Below are 22,751 nucleotides of genomic sequence, written 5' to 3' on the forward strand. Positions count from 1 at the left end.
TGTTTAGTTTTTATATTTGCTCAGTAGAAGCTTTCCATATGAATTTAATGTAAATTTCACTTCAATTCCAAGTAAAAAGGAGAAAATTTTGAAGATGCAAAAGTTGTTGTCTCGCTAAGCTTGGACCGTGCGCTTAGCGAGACTCAACCGCTAAGCGAGACATCACCCGCTTAGCGAGTGAGAGGAATATTAAAGAGAATTTGTCATGTCATCACACGCTCAGCGCGTCATCAGCTCGTTCAGCGAGAAGATTGTCTCTTCTACACTTAGCGCGAGAATGGAGCTAAGCCAAATTTCACTTACTCGCGCTAAGCACGCCTTCGCGGACAAAAAGCCCTTTTTAAGCCTGAATTGCAGAGAATGAAAGGAAGATGTCTGAATAGACTACGTGAGCCTAGTGCTGAACGAAGAACAAAGGTAAAGCTGAGCAAGGAAGACAAAGGCCCTAACTTTCAGGTAGATTTTAGGTTTATGAGTGATTCCTAGGTTCCTAGAGGTGGAGGAGACATCCCCACTGCTTTGTAATATGGTATTTTCTCTGAAACCCTTCTCCTATTTGTGAAAGGTACTCCCTTGTAATGGAGGGCTAGAATCTTTTGTTGGGAAGTTCCGTTGAGTGCTTGATGTAAATATTATCACTATCTATTTGAAGTTGTTTTTATGTGTTCAATGTTTCTATCTGTGCTTATGTTATGCATGTTTGTGGCTTGATCACCCATTTGTGTGTAAGGTTAGGAGCTTTAGCATTGGAAAATGTACTGCATCCTTAGAACTGGATAGGGCAGGGCTAGGTTATCGAACTGCCGGACACGGAGTGCGGTAATTTAGTTTTTATCATGTTGTAATTGTAATGCTGTTCGGTTAGGCTAAGTTCAACACGAGACATTTGAGAACGAAGTTTAACTTGAATTAGGCCAAACTCGAGAGACATCGGTGTTTGGTATTTGTGCCTTCAGCATAGAACATAGAAATAATTTCAAGTAGAGAAAAACCCTAATTGCATCAAGTATCTCAGTGGAAGGACCCGACGATTTTACATATTTTTTTTCACATTCACTTGCTCATAATCACTGCTTTTACTTATAATAGAATTACTTCTGTTTTTACTTCATGATAATCAATTCTTTACGCAAATTCCTATTTACTGAATGATGTGTTGCCAAGTAAAATAAGTTCCCTGAGTTCGATACTCGGTTCACACCGTTTTAATTATTTACTTGACGACCCGGTGCACTTACCGATTAGATTTCACATCCACAAAAACAAGTAGTACCAGGATGCGAGCATATATGTTGTAAGGGATGTTAGTTTTCACTAAATTGCACCCAAGTAGTTACATTATGTTAGAAGTTGGTTAGAGGTAGTTAGAGTTAGTCTACATTCTGTTAGAAGTTAGTTAGAGTGATGCAATCCTACTCCCAAGGGCATTGGATAGAAGACTCCAAGAAGATTGAGCCAGAGATGCAAGAGAAGGCCCTACGATTCTCATGAGCCTTAATGTAGATTTCGGGCCCATGGGCTAAATATGAGCCCACTTATCTTTGTACATATTAGATTAAGGTTTCATTAATCTTTCTTCCTTCTTCATTCCGCTGCCATTAATCTTCAAGAAGCAAAGGACTCCATTGATTGTAGATGCAATTGGCTTTGATGTTTTGATGATGATCATGATGATATGTTGCAATTGATGCAAATGGGCTTTTCAAGATTAAAATTCAAGACAATACTTCAAGATTACAAGTCACAACATCAAGATGATCACTAGAATATTAGGAAGGGAATTCCTAATTGAATTAGCAAAGGTTTGGCCAAGTGATTTAAAAATAAAGTGTTTCTCAAAGGTTTTACTCTCTGGTAATCGATTACCAGAGGATGTAATCGATTACCAGTGGCCAAATACGTTTTATAACAGCTATAAAAATTTGAATTCGAAATTTTAGACTGTGTAATCGATTACACAATTTTGGTAATCGATTACCAGCAGTTAGTAAACGTTTTAATTCAAATTTTAAAAGCTGTAATCGATTACACAATTACTGTAATCGATTACCAGACAGGAATTTCTGAAAAATAATTTCAAGAGTCACAACTTTTCAAAGGCTTTACTCATGACCACCAATGGTCTATATATATGTGACTTAAACACGAAATTGTAAGAGATTTTTCAGAACAACAAAGTGTTTATCCTCTCAAAGAGCAATTTCATTTTATCCTCTTAAGAATTCCTTGGCCAATTCAATTGCAATTCATTAAGGAATTAATTGAGTGCTCAATCTGTAAAATCCATCTCTTTCTAGAGAGATTTGTTCCTCTTCTTCTTCTCATTCTCTAAGGGATTAAGAGACTGTGAGTCTCTTGTTGTAAAGGATCTCTAAACACAAAGGAAGGGTTGTCCTTGTGTGTTTAGAACTTGTAAAAGGAATTTACAAGTTAGTGGAACTCTCAAGCGGGTTGCTTGGGGACTGGACGTAGGCACAAGGGTGTGGCCGAACCAGTATAAAACTGAGTTTGCATTTTCTCTTCCCTTAATCTCCTTTATTTATTATTGCTTTATATTCATATTCAAGTTGCTTCATTTGAATTAATATTTAAGAAGATTGTCATTAAGGGAATTCATAACTTGAGTAAAAAGTAAAATAGATTTTTAATTAGGGGAAATAGTTTGGAATATCTTAATTCAACCCCCCCTTCTTAAGATATCTGAGGCCACTTGTCTAACAAGTGGTATCAGAGCTTCATTCTTGTACAAAGTTTAGAAGCTTCAAGAAAAAGATGGCCTCAGCAAATTCCTTATTTCCAGAAGGAAATTCTATCAACAGACCTCCAATCTTTAATGGAGAGGGTTACCACTACTGGAAAACCCGAATGCAAATTTTTATCGAGGCAATAGATCTAAATATCTGGGAAGCCATAGAAATAGGGCCTTATATACCCACCACAGTAGAAAGAGTTTCAATAGATGGTAGTTCATCAAGTGAAAGCATAACCATAGAAAAACCTAGAGATAGATGGTCTGAAGAGGATAGAAAACGAGTACAATACAACCTAAAAGCCAAAAACATAATAACATCTGCCCTAGGAATGGATGAATATTTCAGAGTTTCAAATTGTAAGAGTGCTAAGGAAATGTGGGACACTCTTCGATTAACACATGAAGGAACTACAGATGTTAAAAGATCTAGGATAAATGCACTAACTCATGAGTATGAATTATTTAGAATGAATGCAAATGAAAATATTCAGAGTATGCAAAAGAGATTTACACATATAGTAAATCATCTAGCAGCCTTAGGCAAAGAATTTCAAAATGAAGATCTTATAAACAAGGTGCTAAGATGTTTAAGTAGAGAATGGCAACCCAAAGTAACGGCTATTTCTGAATCAAGAGATTTGTCTAACATGTCTCTTGCCACTTTATTTGGTAAGTTGCAGGAACACGAGATGGAACTATTGAGATTACACCAAAATGAAGAAAATGACAAGAAAAAGAAAGGAATTGCTCTTAAAGCATCATCCTCAATTCAAGAAGAAAGTGATCAGGATAATGATGCAGATGATGATGATGATCTAAGTCTCTTTGTAAAAAGATTCAACAAATTTCTTAAAGTAAGAGGAAATCAGAGGCGACCAAATTTTAAATCAAAGAGAAGGACAGAAAATTCATCCTCTACTCTAAAATGCTTTGAATGCAATCAACCTGGACATCTGAGGGTTGATTGTCCCATCTTCAAGAAAAAGATGGAAAAATCTGAAAAGAAAAATCATAGTGAGAAGAAACTAAAGAAAGCATACATCACATGGGATGAAAATGATTTGGAATCCTCTGATGATTCTGAAAATGAAGAGATAAATCTTTGCCTTATGGCAAAAAGTTACGAAAGTGATGAAGAGGTAACATCTTCAAACAACTTATCTATTTCCTTTGATGAATTGCAAGATGCATTTGCTGATTTGCATAAAGAATCAATTAAACTTGCAAAATTAGTTTCATCATCAAAGAAAACAATTTCAAATTTAGAAAATGAAATTTTAAAATTAAACAAAGAATTAGATCTTCTTAGAAATGAAGTTTCAATTTCTAAAACAAATGAAAAAGTTAATATCTCCACTATTAATGACAAGAAAATTACAGATTCTTGTAGTTGTTGTGATAAATATGTAAAAGAAATTAAAGAGTTAAAAAATTCTCTTGCAAAATTTTCATATAGTAGAAATAATTTAGATGTTATATTAAGTAAACAAAGATATGTGTCTAATAAAAATGGACTAGGATATAAATCTGAAAAACTACAAAAGATTCATAAAAACTTTTTCACTTCCACACAAAAATGTAATTCTAATTCTATCACTTGTTTTTACTGTGGAAGAAGAGGACATGGCATATCAACTTGCTACTTCAAGAAAAATTACAGTAACATTAAAATGATATGGGTCCCAAAAGGATCCTCAGTTTATACTAACATGCAAGGACCCAATAAAATTTGGGTACCTAAGTCAAAAACTTGATTATGCAGGTATCTTTGAGAAAGAAGTGGTACATAGATAGCGGATGCTCAAAACATATGACTGGAGATGCATCAAATTTTACACACATATCTCCAAAGAAAAGCGGGCATGTAACATATGGTGACAACAACAAAGGTAGAATTCTTGGAGTGGGTAAAATAGGTACAAATTCTTCAAACTCCATTGAAAATGTTCTACTTGTTGAAGGCCTTAAGCACAGCCTGCTTAGCGTTAGTCAACTATGTGACAAAGGCTATCTAGTATCATTTGATTCTCATAAATGTCTTATAGAACATACGCATGACATTAATATAAAGCATGTAGGACATAGAGTCAATAATGTTTACATGATAGACTTAAGCATAAAACAAGAAAACAATCATTGCTTTCTTAGTAAAGATGATGATCCATGGTTATGGCATAAAAGAATTGCTCACATAAACATGGATCACTTAAATAAATTAATTTCAAAAGATTTAGTAGTTGGTTTGCCTAAATTGAAATTTGAAAAAGATAAACTATGCGATGCATGTCAAAAGGGCAAACAAACAAGAGTCTCATTCAAATCTAAAAATGTTGTTTCAACCACTCGACCATTACAGTTGTTGCATATGGATCTATTTGGTCCATCTAGAACCATGAGTTTTGGAGGAAATTACTATGCTTTAGTTATAGTTGATGATTTTTCTAGAGATACTTGGACATTATTTATTACACATAAAAGTGATTCATTCCAAGTATTTAGGAAACTTGCTAAAGTCATACAAAACAAGAAAAATCTCAAGATTGCATCCATTAGAAGTGATCATGGGGGTGAATTTGAAAATAAAGATTTTGAATTATTTTGTGATGAACATGGTATTGAACATAATTTTTCTGCACCAAGAACCCCTCAACAAAATGGAGTTGTTGAGAGGAAAAATAGGTCATTGGAAGAAATTGCAAGAACTTTATTAAATGATACTTCTCTTCCAAAGTATTTTTGGGCTGAAGCTGTCAATACTGCATGTTACATCATGAATAGAGCCTTGATAAGACCTATTTTAAAGAAAACCCCATATGAGTTATTTAACGGTAGAAAACCTAATATTTCTCATCTACATGTTTTTGGTTGTAAGTGCTTTGTACTTAATAATGGTAAAGATAATCTAGGAAAATTCGATGCAAAATCTGATGAAGGTATTTTTCTTGGATATTCTTTACAAAGCAAAGCATATAGAATATATAATAAGAGAACTATGAATATAGAGGAATCCATTCATGTTACCTTTGATGAATCTAATGCTATATTGTCAACAAAGAATATGCTAGATGACATTGCAGATTCTTTAGAACATATGAACATTCATGAACAAGATTCCAAAGGAAATGACAAAGGAAACAATGAAGATCCTCCAGAAGAAGGCAAATCCAATGATGCACTCCCAAGAGAATGGAAAACTTCAAGAAGAACTATGATTGAACCTAAAAATATAAAAGAAGCCATAGTAGATGATAATTGGATCATTGCCATGCAAGAAGAACTAAACCAATTTGAAAGAAACAATGTGTGGAAATTAGTAGAAAAACCTGAAATTATCCTATCATAGGAACAAAATAGGTTTTTAGAAATAAATTAGATGAACATGGTATAATCATTAGAAATAAAGCCAGGTTAGTAGCAAAAGGGTATAATCAAGAAGAGGGAATAGACTATGAAGAAACATATGCTCCTGTTGCAAGATTAGAAGCCATTAGAATGCTTTTGGCATATGCATCCATAATGAACTTTAAACTTTATCAAATGGATGTTAAGAGTGCCTTTCTAAATGGCTTAATTCAAGAAGAGGTATATGTTGAACAACCCCCTGGTTTTGAAATTTCTGATAAACCAAACCATGTTTATAAATTACAAAAGGCTCTTTATGGTTTGAAACAAGCCCCTAGGGCATGGTATGAACGATTAAGTAATTTTCTTCTTGAAAAAGAATTCTCCAGAGGTAAAGTGGATACCACATTATTCATGAAGAGAAAGCATAATGATATTTTGTTGGTTCAAATATATGTTGATGATATAATTTTTGGATCCACTAATGATTCATTGTGCAAGGAGTTTTCCCTTGATATGCAAAGTGAATTTGAAATGTCAATGATGGGAGAACTAAAGTACTTTCTGGGATTACAAATCAAGCAAACTCAAGAAGGTATATTCATCAATCAATCCAAATACTGCAAGGAATTGATCAAAAGATTTGGGATGGATAGTGCAAAACACATGTCTACACCGATGAGCACTAATTGTTACTTAGATAAAGATGAATCTGGTCAGTCTATAGACATAAAACAATATCGAGGTATGATCGGATCTCTTCTTTATTTATCTGCTAGTAGACCTGATATTATGTTTAGTGTATGCATGTGTGCTAGGTTTCAATCCAACCCCAAACAATCACATCTAAGTGCAGTAAAGAGAATCATGAGATACCTATTAGGAACAATCAATTTAGGATTATGGTATCCTAAGAATTCAACATGTAACTTAATAGGATATTCTGATTCTGATTTTGCCGGATCTAAAACTGATAGAAAAAGTACAAGTGGAACTTGTCAATTTATTGGATCGGCCCTTGTCTCATGGCATAGTAAGAAACAAAACAGTGTTGCTTTATCTATTGCTGAAGCGGAGTATATCTCTGCCGGTAGTTGTTGTGCACAAATTTTATGGATGAAGCAACAATTATCTGACTATGGCATCATTCTTGATCGCATACCTATTAAGTGTGATAATACTAGTGCCATAAATCTATCCAAAAACCCAGTTCAACATTCAAGAACTAAACATATAGAGATTAGACACCACTTTCTTAGAGATCATGTCTTAAAGGGAGATTGTGTATTAGAATTTGTTGATACTAAGAATCAACTTGCTGATATTTTCACTAAACCTCTCCCCAAGGAAGTGTTTTTCTCTATTAGAAGAGAATTAGGTCTCTTAGATGTAAGAGATTTAGAAAAATAGGGATTGATTGGTTGATTGATTGGTTGATTTACTTTTTACCTTTTGATTGTAGATTATTTTGTTTGATCTTGTTTGAATTCTTGTTTTTATGATAGAATTTATGATTTCTTGTGTATATAGTAATTGAATGATTGAATTTAGTGTATTAGTAGTGAAAATTAGTCATATAGGATGTATTTGAGCATAAATATAGATATTCTCTTAGAAACTAGCCTAGGATAGGCTCTGGTAATCGATTACCATCCAGTGTAATCGATTACACATGAACAGGCAGCCTGTAATCGATTACAACATCCTGTAATCGATTACCAGAAGGCTTATTGGGCATGTAATCGATTACCAATATCTGTAATCGATTACAATGCGTCATCTTCTATAAATACTCACGAAATCAGAGCTGCTGCGCAGCCAAAGCTTCCTCCACGTTTTCCTCCATACCTAGAACTTCAAACCTTCGATTCTCACTCAATTCTTCACCAAATCACGTCCCGTAAAGCCCAATCTTCCTCTTTTTCACTCCTCTTTCACTTCCATCGATCAAAATCCAGAAAAACTTCATCAAATGGCAGAGCCATCAAAGAAGAGAAAGGGATCATCCTCCACCGCTACCGCTGCTGCCCATCACCGTCACGGCCCATCCGGAGCACCCACAGCACCTATTCCTCCTTCTTTGTCATCTCCAAGATCATTAACACTGTTTTCATCCGATGATCAACGTCTACGGTACCTTTCTCAGTTTTCTTCTAGAATAATCTTAGACCCTAAGTACCTAGACGTAGAGTTCTTTAATGATGAAACGTTTGATTGCTATCAAGTGTTTCAAAATTCTGGTCTTGTTGATTTCATGTCATTTAAATTGCCATATTATCCTGAACTTGTAAAGGTCTTCTACTGCAATTTAAAAATTCAGGATGGTATTATTATGTCTGAGGTGCATGGTACTTCTATGGTCATTGATCAGTCACTTTTCTTTTCTTTGACTCATTTACCCAGTCAAGGTGCACCTTTTGAGGGCACCATTGTTGATGACTGGAAATTCGATTATTCGAGTCATGATGCTCGTCGTATGGTCTGCAATGATCAAGCTGAAATGACCGGTAGATTGTTGGTCGGGTCATTAACTTTTGATAATCGCATCATGCATTATATCATTGTTAGAATTTTGCTTCCTCGGTCTTCAAATTTAGCACAAGCCTCTGAGGAGGATTTGATTCTTATGTGGGCTTTTCTAACCGGTCGTCAGATCGACTGGGCCCATTTGGTTCGGTACCGAATGCATAAGGCATTACGGGCCAATGCACCTCTTCCTTATCCACATTTGATTACTCTGTTTTTGCGTCATTTTCAAATTCCGCTTGATGATGAACCCTTTGTTCAAGTCAAGCGTTCCTTTGCAATTGGTGCTGGTGCAGTGACCTCCTTTGGGTATCGTAAAGATCGGAATGGACAATGGCTGAAGAAGGATGTACTCCCTCCTCAAGATGAACGTACTCCTTCACCTCCCCCTCAACGTGAAGATTCCGCACTCATGAATGAAGTCCTCTCCGAATTACGGGGTCTTCGTTCTTATGTTGGTGACCGCTTCGACTCGTTAGATTCACGCTTTGCCGGTATGGACATTCATCTTACACAGCTTGAAGAGGATGTCGGATACATTCGTCAGAGTTTCGATCTTCCACCACCACCTTCGTCTTCTTAGATTTTAGTTTCTGATTATTTATCTTTTATAAGCCGTGTATTTTGGCTTTTAGTTTCTTAGAATTTACATTATTATGCTAAGTACTTTGCTTATTTATCTTGTGGTTTTTAAATTTCAGTCTTGGATGTTTTGTGATTGTTGACATTTTCAGTTATTTTGATTCTGGTTTGATTATTTCTTCTTTGTGAGTTTGGCTTCTTGTGTTTTATACTCTGATATTTATATATTTTTCTACTCCTTTGTCATATCTGTGTTGATTTCCGAGGTCTTTGGCTTTTTGATGTTGCCAAAGGGGGAGAAAAGGTTGTAGAAAAAGCTTAAGAAAAAGCTTAACAAAACTTAGAAATCAAGTGATCATGAATTCCGAAATATAGGGGGAGTAAACGGATGCACATTTTATCTATATACAATTGTTTGTTGCTTGCTTGAATCTTGATTTCAGGTATTGTATTGTCATCATCAAAAAGGGGGAGATTGTAGATGCAATTGGCTTTGATGTTTTGATGATGATCATGATGATATGTTGCAATTGATGCAAATGGGCTTTTCAAGATTAAAATTCAAGACAATACTTCAAGATTACAAGTCACAACATCAAGATGATCACTAGAATATTAGGAAGGGAATTCCTAATTGAATTAGCAAAGGTTTGGCCAAGTGATTTAAAAATAAAAAGTGTTTCTCAAAGGTTTTACTCTCTGGTAATCGATTACCAGAGGATGTAATCGATTACCAGTGGCCAAATACGTTTTATAACAGCTATAAAAATTTGAATTCGAAATTTTAGACTGTGTAATCGATTACACAATTTTGGTAATTGATTACCAGCAGTTAGTAAACGTTTTAATTCAAATTTTAAAAGCTGTAATCGATTACACAATTACTGTAATCGATTACCAGACAGGAATTTCAGAAAAATAATTTCAAGAGTCACAACTTTTCAAAGGCTTTACTCATGACCACCAATGGTCTATATATATGTGACTTAAACACGAAATTGTAAGAGATTTTTCAGAACAACAAAGTGTTTATCCTCTCAAAGAGCAATTTCATTTTATCCTCTTAAGAATTCCTTGGCCAATTCAATTGCAATTCATTAAGGAATTAATTGAGTGCTCAATCTGTAAAATCCATCTCTTTCTAGAGAGATTTGTTCCTCTTCTTCTTCTCATTCTCTAAGGGATTAAGAGACTGTGAGTCTCTTGTTGTAAAGGATCTCTAAACACAAAGGAAGGGTTGTCCTTGTGTGTTTAGAACTTGTAAAAGGAATTTACAAGTTAGTGGAACTCTCAAGCGGGTTGCTTGGGGACTGGACGTAGGCACAAGGGTGTGGCCGAACCAGTATAAAACTGAGTTTGCATTTTCTCTTCCCTTAATCTCCTTTATTTATTATTGCTTTATATTCATATTCAAGTTGCTTCATTTGAATTAATATTTAAGAAGATTGTCATTAAGGGAATTCATAACTTGAGTAAAAAGTAAAATAGATTTTTAATTAGGGGAAATAGTTTGGAATATCTTAATTCAACCCCCCCCCCTTCTTAAGATATCTGAGGCCACTTGTCTAACATTGATGAAGAAGATCCAAGGCCTACAAGCTCCACATGAAGCTACGTCATGTGGTATTAGAGCATCTTCATCTAGGTAATGTTCTTTTGCTTCCTCTATCTTTTTGTTTGGTCAATTCACTTTAATTCTTTGTTCTTCATCTTATTCTCCATGTATATCCTCTATTGACTTGTGGTTTGGTGCTGTTTAGAGTAGATTAAAAAAAAACCGATTAAATCTTAGATCTACACTTGTTCTTGCATTTCTATGGTTCAAATTTTATAGATATACTCTTGAATCATGTTTTTGTGTTGATTTTAGGTTCTATCATTTTTCAGTCATAATCTTCTTATGTTGAACCTTTAATTATAAATTTTCTTCCAAAATATTAATTAGAAAAAAAACACAAAAATTTAAGTGTAAATCATTTATTCCATGTTGTCTTAGAGTCATGTTTAGTCATAATAATTGTCACATTATGTTCTAAGTTTGTGTTGAATTTTGATTTTGTTGATTGAATTCTAGATATATTTGTTCATGTATTCTTGTCATTCTTAGCCTATCTTTTGAATTTTGAGTCTAATTCATGCATGTTATTTAGTTCATAACATGTTTTAAATCAATTCCTAGATGTAGTCTTGTTGTTGAACTTTGTTTTGTTTTCTAAGTTTCCTATATGATGCCTATGAAGAAATTGAGTTATGGTGCTGAGTTGTGGTTGAATTTGTTAATCAAAATAAGTCTTAAACTCTCTTGAATTGTGTTATTCAAGACATTTTAGCATAAGCAAACACAAATTGTAATTATCCAAACCTTAAGCAACATAAATACTACTCTTGATTTCTAGATTGAAATCGCTGGTGCTGGCAGCTTGAACATACGTACTTGTAAAAATTACTGGGAATTGGTCAATGCGAATTTTGAGCTGAAATTTTTACTGAATTTTCTAAACATCTGGAAATAAATTATAAAAAAATAACCAAGTTATTTGGATAATGTGGAAGCAATGTCTTCCAAGATTATTTTGATGATGCCAAAGAATCAAGAGTTAAGAAACGATTCTTTTCCCGAGAGCAGAAACACTTGAGTGTTTCAAGTCTTATTTTTTGTGTAGCCTTGGAAAACAACCATTCCTTTCTCCTTCTTTCTTCCAAAACCCTTCCCCAATGTCCCAAGCTTCTTCTTCACCACCCACAACCACCAGTAGACACCACGAACCACCGTAGTTCTCCGTTGAAAGCCCACACCAAGAGGAACCCTTCAATCGGAGTGAAATCTTCTAAACTTGTCTCGCGGTTTCGGTAGAGAACGAAGCCCAATCTGACCTTCGCGGTTTTCTTCGAGGTAACCATGATTCTACACTTGTTCCTTGTTAGGTTTAGCTTGTCTTTGCATCTTTTCTTACTTTGGAACCACCATTGTATGTTTTTACGCTTCCTTTGAAAAACCCTAGAGAAAGAGACTTTGTAAAAGTTATATTTTTATGAAATGGGTGTTATTTCCGTGACCTTCGCTGAACCCTGATCACATTGGTGTGATCGGAATTTTAAAATGATGTTCCTTTTGTAGAATCCGAAACGTCCTTAGCCTTTTCATGTAGTGACATGAGTATTTGACTCAGAATATTGTTGTTAACCTTATTTCTGAAATCCATAGTAATTTCCTTCATTTTGGCGTAATAGAGACTTGCTTTGGACCGACAAGCGTGAATGAAAGAGAGACCTCTAAGTGAGGCAAAGAGGAACCGATGGGAAGCTCACGATAAGTGAAGGGAGTTTATTATAAAATTTATCGTTTTGACACCATAGTTAGGATCAAGGAACCTAGCTACGAGAATATATGTCTGTCCATGTTGCATGCTGATTTTCCTTTATAGAAAACAACATTTTTAACTAATGGGATGTGATATAATTGTTATTGATGTGCATGCTAGTTTTCAAGAAAAACTATGTTTTTTATGAATGAAATGCGATATATTTATTATTGATGAATGAAATTATTGTCTTTATTTGACTTGTGTTGTTTGAAGACCTGGGGAGTGTGAATCTCAGGCATGAAAGAAATATGTATATGCGGAATGCGACTTACTGTTGATGTTGCTATTGATGACTTTAATTGATATGTGGTGATGTTGATATTTATGATGATATTGATTTGAGATGACGTTGCTAATGAAGATCATGCCAACATGAATTGATGTTATTATTGATGATTATGTGAATATGAAATGAGGTTGTTGTTGTTGTTGATAATTTCATTGAGATGAGATGATGTTTATGTTGAGAATGATGTTGAAATGGAATGTTGATGATGTTGGAAATGCATTGAGATGTGCATGTGTATGTTCATGGGGGGGTGCAGTGACCTTGTCGGATGTCCCTTGCGTGGAAAACTAGAGTGGTTAAAGAATTTAAGCATTTATGAGGGGATGTTTAGGAGCTTTAATTCATCCATGGTCATGTACTTGATGATGCCCATGTTTCATACGTTGGATGTTGTGTATGTCGTGGAGGGGTGCAGTGACCTTGTCGGATGTCCCTTGCGTGGGAAACTAGAGTGGTTATAGAATTTAAGCATTTCTGAGGGGATGCTTAGGGGCTTTAATTCATCCATGGTCATATACTTGACGATGCCCACGTTCATACATTGTATGTTGTGTATGTTCATGGGGGGTGCGCGGACCTTGTCGGTGTCCCTTGTGGGGAAAATAGAATGGTTAAAGAGTTTAAGCATTTCTGAGGGGATACTTAGGATCTTTAATTCATCCATGGTCAGGTACTTGATGATGCCCATGGTTCATGTCTCATATGACATGAGAAATAATATAAACTATGGCAGTATGTACTTTGTACTAGGGGGTGCGTCACCTGGTAAGGAACTCCCTTTTGGCGCAGGCTGATCACTAGGGGGGGAGTTACGGTGCACGACTAGGTGGCCTTGACAATTACTGCATAGCTTCCCTAAGTGAGGTTTCGTGTGGACATGCTTAGGCTATTTCCTTGGTTGATGGTACGTACCACATTGCATCTAAGAGTTGAGATCAGGTGTATGCATCATCCTGAGCATAATTGATTGGATCCATGATTGGATGATAAATAATTGTTGGATGTGTGTGTTGATTAATGAATGTTATGTAAGCTCATGATGTTTGTCTATGTTCTCTTACTAATTGTGGTTATTTGGATTTAGTATTGGTTCTTTTTATAATAAACTCACCCTTGCAATTTTGTATCATGTGGTTGATACATGTGATGATCGCGAACCTTGTTCGTGGGAGCAGAATGACAGCAATAGGGTACAGGAAGTGAGATTCTGTTGAGGAGCTGTTGAGCCGACGTGATGACGTTGGGATTATTTTAGGAGAGAGTTGTGTTTTGTTAATCAACTCCTCCATAGTTAGTTCATGATTCCTTTTGTTGAACTAAAGATGTAAAGCTCAGATTTTTAATTATATGTATGAACAAATTTAATTTCTATTATGTGTATGACGTGTACTGAGTTACTATTCATATATATATATATATATATATATATATATATATATATATATATATATATATATATATATATATTCACTCAAGTGATGGTGTGTTGTTTGGTGAATGTATGTCAAGACAAAAAATTACTTCTATTTTCATAAGCAAGTTAAGGGAGTTTTAAAAAAAATGAATTTCTTGAGGTATTTAGTGGTGATATCGTAGCGACGAGGCAGGTCATTACAAATCTCTTGGACCACCATTTACTGTATGCAATTAAACCCTAAACAGATAGGAAATTGCCATTCTTTATGTTTGTCACTGTTTTCTGTTATAAGCCTTTTTCATTATATGTAATTAAGTTAGTTCATCAGCAGCCATATCTGGCTAGATTGTATGGCCTTCTTTCTCCACACATTGCATATTTACTGTTCTGAATGTACGTATATAATGGAGGCTGGTGGTTTGCTTCTCAAACACCTTTATATAGATAGTTAGGAAGGTAGATTTTTATCCTTATATGATAAAGTCTTGGTTTAGAACTTTGCTTCTTGTGCAGGTTTGGAACCTAAGGATTGGGGCAATGCTTAGAACTATTTTTCCTGCATTGGCTCATGCTATTGATATGAATTCTTGCCCTACTTTGCACCAAGAAGGAACTGCAAAAAATATAAAGGACAAACTCCATGTTCATTCTGCAATCATTTGCTTTTACCTATGACCAAGTTTATGTATTAATGTGCTATTTTGATACCTTGTCTGCTTTTTTAATGGTTAATATTATTTTGTCATAAATAATTACTTTTCATCTGCCATTTTCTACACAGAGGAACTTTAGTTTAATAGGATAATAGGAGATTTCATTACTCTGAGAAAAAGAGAATATATTAAAGCATAAGATAACCGTATTGGAGAATATGTAGGAAAAAACATGGATGTATAAGATAACCTTCAATTTTTTCCCTTTGAAACGTTTTTTTAAAATCTGTGACTATTTGTTATAACTATTTTCCATAAGCTTTGTGAAACATTTTTGTGAAAAGATGAAGCTGCATGCAAGGTTGTGGGTTTTATCTGGGCTGCAATGCTTAATTGGATTTAACACGAATAGTTTGTTGCAGGTAAAAATGTTCTAATAATAGAAGTGGCCATTTTTATCTGTCACTAAATATTTTTCTCACCTCTCCAGGTTCTTTCTATGGCAGTTGTTGAAGCATATAACATACTGCCAAACTTAGTAAGTATTGGATATTTGAATTATGAATCTTGCCTATATATATATTTTCTTATTGACACCATAGCATTATTGCATTCATTAGGTTGCTGTCTATGCTTTACATTACTCAAATATTGTAGGACTAAATGTTTCTTTGGTTATGAACTACTATTGTTGAAAGTGAGAAAGTATAAGCATTATAGATTTACATCTACAACATCTATTAATATGATCAAATATTGACTACGTTGGAGGCACAACTATAACCGGTAATTTCTGTTGCAGTGCCAATAAATTTGTTTATGTGAAGTTGTTCTAATTTTCTCTTGATTACCTATCATATTTGATTGTTTTAATGCTGACTAATGAAAGATAATCTAACTACTTTTGACACTATGTAAGCAACAGTGCAGTCTTGCGATGTTAAAAATTTCATTGTCATTTATGTGACACCCTCTACCTCGACAAACATATAAATAAATAAAACATGTAAAAATACTGATAAACAAATTCACGTGGGTAAAAGGTTCACATTCACTTCACTATTACCAAATAAAACTTATTAAAAACATATCCGGCTCAGAACAAGGCTATCAAAGTTTACAAAAGAAATTTTGTTAAATCGGTGAGGTAAAATAAAATAAAATAACATCATGCAATTAAAATAAAAACTCATCCCCAATGTCACATCTTATCAGAGCATTGTGTCCCAACATCCTCTAGCATGAGGTTTTTTAAAGTCATCCACCTAGTCATCTGCTCCCACGAACACAAGGTTCAAGATCATCACAGGATCCAAACACAAATAACACACAAGGAGTGAGTTATCTTATTTCTAAAAAAAATACAAATAAATAAAGACGAAATCCAAATAAATTATAGAAGTATTTATAACATAGCTCAATTTAATACAACTCACATCACTTAACCACTTTATCATTTAAAATTCGTTTTTCAATCACCAATCATATTACACATGAATCACACACTCAAGTCAAGACGTAATAACACTCATCAATTTCATAATAGACAATTAGCAAACATTATACAACAATTATACTAAGACTCAAACCTATATGTGATGTCGTACCATGTAAGTGGAAAACCACCCTAGGGCACTTAAGAGTACATAACAAGACACACCACACAATGAGTATGTCAGGTCACTCTTACTAAGTAAAATCATAAGGTGACCAGTTAAGGTCACTCTGTTTTGCGAGAATGCTCCAACCATTTGGGATCAACATAGGCTTAAAGGAGCACTCAAACCGAGTGTCTTTACCGCCAAGGCCTAGACTCCAAAGAATCTGTTAGGGCCTCACCTTCTTGATTCAAGTCCAACCCCTAAAACAATTTTTTTGCATGCATGCATTGCTCATGAATTATACAATACCTACAACCTCACACTTGTGTTTCAAACACGTTTAACACATTGCGCTACAATTTAACATTGGTTCCTAACTAGGAAACCTACATTTTTCCTTTAACACTGCGCCTAAACATTTTTCTCAAGATAAACACCAATCGGATTATTGTATAACTCACAGCTTACAACACAAGTATTGTCACATCAAGTGTTAACCACACACTTATTCACAATCAAATCTCATGTCCACAATTTAACATCTCCACCATCACATGTTTACGTGTATCTCACAAATTAACACATGTTCAACTTTACACTTATACTCAATCTCAATAACAATATTATAATCTCTAAGCAACATGTTATCCCACAAATCATCATATATTTAATTTATCATTTACACACAATTTTAATCACAATTTCATGATCTCAATATTAAAATTTATCATGCTCACCTAGTAAATCTTAACCAAAATACAAATAATTTATACAAAAATATTTCTCACAACATGGAGAGTAAAACCCCTCAAACAATTTCACAAAACATAGGTAAAAAAAAATGAAAAGACCAAGAGCACTCAATTTATCAACCAATTCGCATCAGAATATCAATTGGTTCGTCAAACACAACAATATCATATTTATAATCATAAAGGAAAAATTATAATTTAATAAACATCCCAAAATAAATCCAATTTAATCATCTAATGATCCCTACACATGTTCATTCTAACCACAATTATGATAAACCCATCTCTTACCTTTAAGCGGGCTCACGTGTGTAGTCTGGCAATGATAGTTGCAACTCTAGCAGTTCCCTAAGATTCCTCAAGTTTTTCCATTGTTTGTTCTGTTAGGGTTTCCAAGCGTTAGAGAAAAGGAGAAGAGAATGTAACCTCCATTTTACTATCAACGTGTAAGGGACATTTCTCTCTCTTTGAACATTATTTCAAAAATCTCAACGGTGGAGATGTGTGGAAAGAAATTCCAAAGGTGGTGTCCAAATTTCACAATGATCTAACGGTTAACGAATCCGGAATCATTGTTTTACTGGGACAGGTTTTGGGCCTCTACGGGAAAAGAGAAAGCTACAATTCGAAGGGAATTTCTCTTACCTCCGATATTGTTTCATAAATTCCAACGTTAGAATGTTTGGAAATGAGTTTCGAACCTGGTACTCATATTTCACTATGATCCAACGGTTAACGAATCCAAAATCATCGTTTTATTGAGACATGTTTGAGTGTATGCGGGAAAAAAAAAGAGTTTTGGAAGGAGGAGAAGGGAAAACGAAATTAAGAGAAAGAGGAAGCGTAGAGGTTATCATCAGTCTGAAAACTGACCTAACATGTCTCTATTTATAGCTAGGGTACTCTCAGCCTATTATTTACTTTATTTTTCTTTATTTATTATTTTATAAACAAATATTATTTTATTTTCTATCAAATGAATAAACCAAATATCCTTTTTAATTTCCTTCAAACCATTATTTTAATAAAGTCATTTCTCCTTATTTATTTAATTATAAAAACCTCACCATTTTTCTAAAACTCTATTTATTTTTAATTAAAAAACCTTTTTAATTTATTTTACGAAAAATGGGGTGTTACAATTTACTTTATGCAGGATCTCATTGTTCCATTTGTCATGAACAAAGGGATTGATTTTTCAGTTTCAAGTTTATCAATGGTTCCAGGAATCACTATTAAGCCTATGCTAGAAAAGTATATACTATTCCACATATTGGCCATTTCTTGAATTCTTGGTGATATTTCAAGTTTCTAAAACCTTTTCTTAACTTCAGGAGTTCCCACCTACTTTATTAACTCCTGATTGATTCTTTTTTCCTTGTATTTTCCCTTTCTTCATAGGATCACCAATGGTATTCCCCAAGCATTGAAGCTATTTGAAAATAAAGCATTTACAAGTGAATATAAGTATGTCCTATTCCTTAATAAGTTATTTTTCCTTTATGCTATTCACTTCTCTCTTGACATCTCTCATTGCATTCAACAATGAACATGGAGAAGTAAGTAGCCATTTAAAACTTTGGTAGGATATATTAGTGGGTGATATGAAGTTTCAATCACAGTGGGTTAATAGTTAAACCAATGTGGGTCTTAATATAGTAATTGATCTACATCACTTCAAAGTGCCTCAAATTTGTATGTGAATACTATAGTAATCAAGCATCTTGTGTGTGAATCCTGTACAGTTGTAGATTGTAGTGCATGTCTTTTCAGTCATGTCTATACAAACTTATACGAAAACATGCTATTAAGCTTCCTAGATTGTGAAATATAAAGTTTTCACAAGATGACTTTAAAGAAGAAAATAAAATAAAGAAAGCATCTTTCTTGAAAGCATCTAAACTAAAGAGTTTATCTTTTCTAAATGGTCTTGAAGGTAGAAATTCTGGCACAAGGCAAACTCATCAAATTGCTATTGAAAAAAAAATGACTTTCAACATTCTAAGTTTCAAATTTTTAATCTTGCAACAAAAAATAAAAAAAATTATAAACCATTCAACATTCTAATCTGATTTCTAATTTCTAATCTGGCAGTCATAGTACAATGGTTGGTTACTTGCATTATTGTACAAAAATGAGGCGGTGAGAAATGCAAAGTCAGATTGCTTCATGTATAATCAGTTTAATGTGAAACTTGCAAAATCTCTTGGATGGTTTTAAATTGTGTATTAAGATCCTCTTTGGCATTACTTATCTCTCTTGTTCAAGAATAAATTGCATTTTTGTTTTACATCACCTGTTAAATTGAGTTTAATGTATTCCCAGGTATGATGGTCAACGGGCTCAAATTCACAAATTAGTTGATGGATCAATTTGTGTTTTTTCAAGAAATGAGGGTGAATCAACTTCGAGATTTCCTGATCTGATTGACATATTTAAGGGATCCAGCAAGTTGGTTGCATCAACTTTCATAATGGATGCAGAAGTACAAAAAAATTCCATGCCATAATATTCTTTATATTTGTTCTTGTTAACTAAGCTTCTATTATTTACTCATAATTTTATGGTTGTTGAACCTTTCAGATTGTTGATATTGACAGAAAAAATGGATATAGAATCATGTCTTTCCAGGTGCTATCTTCACGTAGGAGAGGTGGCAAAGATACATTAGTTACTGCAGAGAGCATTAAGGTTGAACATTTAAGTGCTTAAAAGAAATTGAAAACCTCTATGCCTAAAGCCAATTAAGCTTTAATTGAAAGTTACCAAATATAATCATTATATTATGAAGTTGTTATGCTAAAGGATATTTGGTTCACTTGAAAGTTTATGGATGAAGTTTGCTGTAATATCTGTCTCGAATTTATTTTAGAGAGAATTATTATGGCAAGGAGAAAAGATTCAAAGGGGAAAGAGAATAGGATTTGTTAGAACAAAGGAGACAATGGATGGAAGTTTGAGAAAAAACAGCTTTAAGTCCCACATCGCTCAGGGTAAACACTTGAATAGTGTTTCACTCCCTATATTTAGAGAGTTCATGTCTTCATTTTTTCTTGTTCCAGTCGAGAAGCATTTCCTCAACTTTTCTTTTTCCCTCCCAAATCTCAGCCGATGCATTTTCGACAAACTTCTCCCTCTTTCTTTCTGTCGCACTAAATTTTCGGTTGGCTATTAGAATGATTTTTCAAGTTATATTTTTTGTTGGCTATTAGAGTGACTTTTCATGTCATATTTTCAGGTGGCTTTAGAGTGACTTTTCAAGTCTGCTTGCACAATTTTTGGCAGTGCCACGAAACGTCTTAAAGAAAGCGACATTGTCCGCGACTCAGCCAATAATTTTTTCGGTTTGCCATAAATTATTCCTAGAACAAGATCCTGTTCCTCCTAAGCAAAAGAACAAAACAAAAAACAATAAAGGAAAAAGAAAATCAACGAAAAAGCCTCCCAATCACTTGTTAGCCAAAGAAATCCAATTAAGAAGGCCAGAAGCTTTACACCAAATGGATGCCAAATGCCTAATCTTATTCCAAGTTAGTTGGTGTACTGAAGAAACCTGCTTGATACAATAGTTTCACTCCAACTAAATACACCAAATTGCAGCATAGATTGCTCATTTTACCCGAAAATCTAGCCTCTTCATTTTTACTAAAAACATGAAAGCTAATCATAAAAAATTGGTCCCGGATCCCAAGATACACCCAATGTTATCTTAAAAAGCTGAATAAGGAATTCCATAAGTGAACTGCAGCAGAACTATGTAATGATAGGTGAGGAGTAGATTTTAAGAAAGCAAGACACATTATTATAGCATATCAGGGGAAAGACCTTTATGTTGGCCTATGAACATACATGTCATTTGTATTAGTTCTATCAAGTACTACAGTTCAAAATAAAACTTATAAAAAAAACTTGATCTTTGAGGGCTTTTGATTTTCACAAGGATTTGGCAAGACAAAATTTACCCCTACTCAATAAATATCTCAACACAAGGCACATTGATAATGGTTTGTTCTATGGACACTATCATACTTTATTGTTATTTAACTTTAGGTTTTAATTAACTTAGATTAAAACCAATCATTCAACTATCATAAGAATGCTATGTGATTCACTTCCTTTATGAAGGGTTTAGTATGATGAAGTATGAAAACATTTGTTTAAGTATCAAGAACATTGAAATTAGAGAGGGGTTGGAGAGCTAATGCTCTTTTTTTTCTAATTTCTGACTTAGGTAATCTCTTTTTGGTTTGTTTCCTTTAGAGCTTTTGTAGTAGGATTTCTTATCTTTCTTTTTTCTTCTCTAGTTCTCTTCAACTCTGTTTGCTGTTGAATTCTCTGGATTTGTTTCTGATATCTTATGTTCATGTAGGTGGATATTTGCATCTTTGTCTTTGATATCATGTTTGCAAATGGAGAGCAGTAATTATCTTTTACTTGAGTTTAAATAAATTGATGATGAACTTGGTAGAAATTCTCATTCTCATATAGTACATACAAATGATTCTGTTAGCAAATGGTCTATTGAATGCATTAGCCTTGTTTGGTGCACTCTACTGTATATGGCAAGATAGTATATTGATCATAGGGGAGTATAGGTGGCTAGCGTGCAAGATGGTGCAACCAATGGTATCTTGTGTAGGATAGACCATAAAAACCAGATAGGATAAAAACAAATGTGGCATTTTTGCATTAATCACAATAGTGCAGTTAATCAATCATGACCAAGCATGTGAATCTCAAGTTAGATGCAAAGTAGGACAGTGTGGGCAACATTGATTTGTCTTATAATATGTAAGACTAATTGTCCTTAAGCAGTTGATATTTACTTTGAAATACAATTTGTACTGGCCCATTTAAGTTCTGTTTTCAGGTTATTGGGTTTTCCTCTCCGCCTTAGACGAAAGTTTATGCATCTAATCATCTTATGTAAATCTTCTGCATTTGCTGGCAAGGCAAAAATGTACTGTAACTTGTAATTACACTTTCATTTTAATCCATTTGTATGTATTGGAAATCATACAGATCTGAAGGATCTATTTTCAATTTATGATTACTATTTTATAATGAAATCTATTTAATGAAGGTGTATATATATATATATATATATATGATTACTTAAATGTAGATTGAAGTAGATGATGCTTGCTTAACCTATGAAGCCACATTAACTAAGATAAATGCTTTCCTGGAAGATGCACTTTGCTCTTCATGTGAAGGAATTTTGGTGAAAACATTGGATGTTGATGCTGGGTATTCTCCATCAAAGCATTCTGACAAATGGTTAAAAGTTAGTAATTATGCTACAGGACTTTGGTCACTTTGTTTAAGACTCAAAAATCAGGTATTAAATCTGTATTATGTTCTGAGCCTTCATTTTGTAGGTCGAGTGAGATTATGTGGAAGGATTAAATGATACTCTTTATTTAGTACCGATTGGTGCTTGGCATGAAAATGGAAGGAAAGCTGGATGGT

General features: G+C 34.0%; 1 pseudogene; it reads left to right on the plus strand.

The window, feature by feature from the left end:
- Window positions 1–22,751, plus strand: part of LOC114370142 — a 39,516-nt pseudogene that overhangs the window by 4,025 nt on the left and 12,740 nt on the right.

The sequence above is a fragment of the Glycine soja genome, chromosome 2 (assembly GCF_004193775.1).
Source record: "Glycine soja cultivar W05 chromosome 2, ASM419377v2, whole genome shotgun sequence".
NCBI classification, from domain to species: Eukaryota; Viridiplantae; Streptophyta; class Magnoliopsida; order Fabales; family Fabaceae; genus Glycine; species Glycine soja.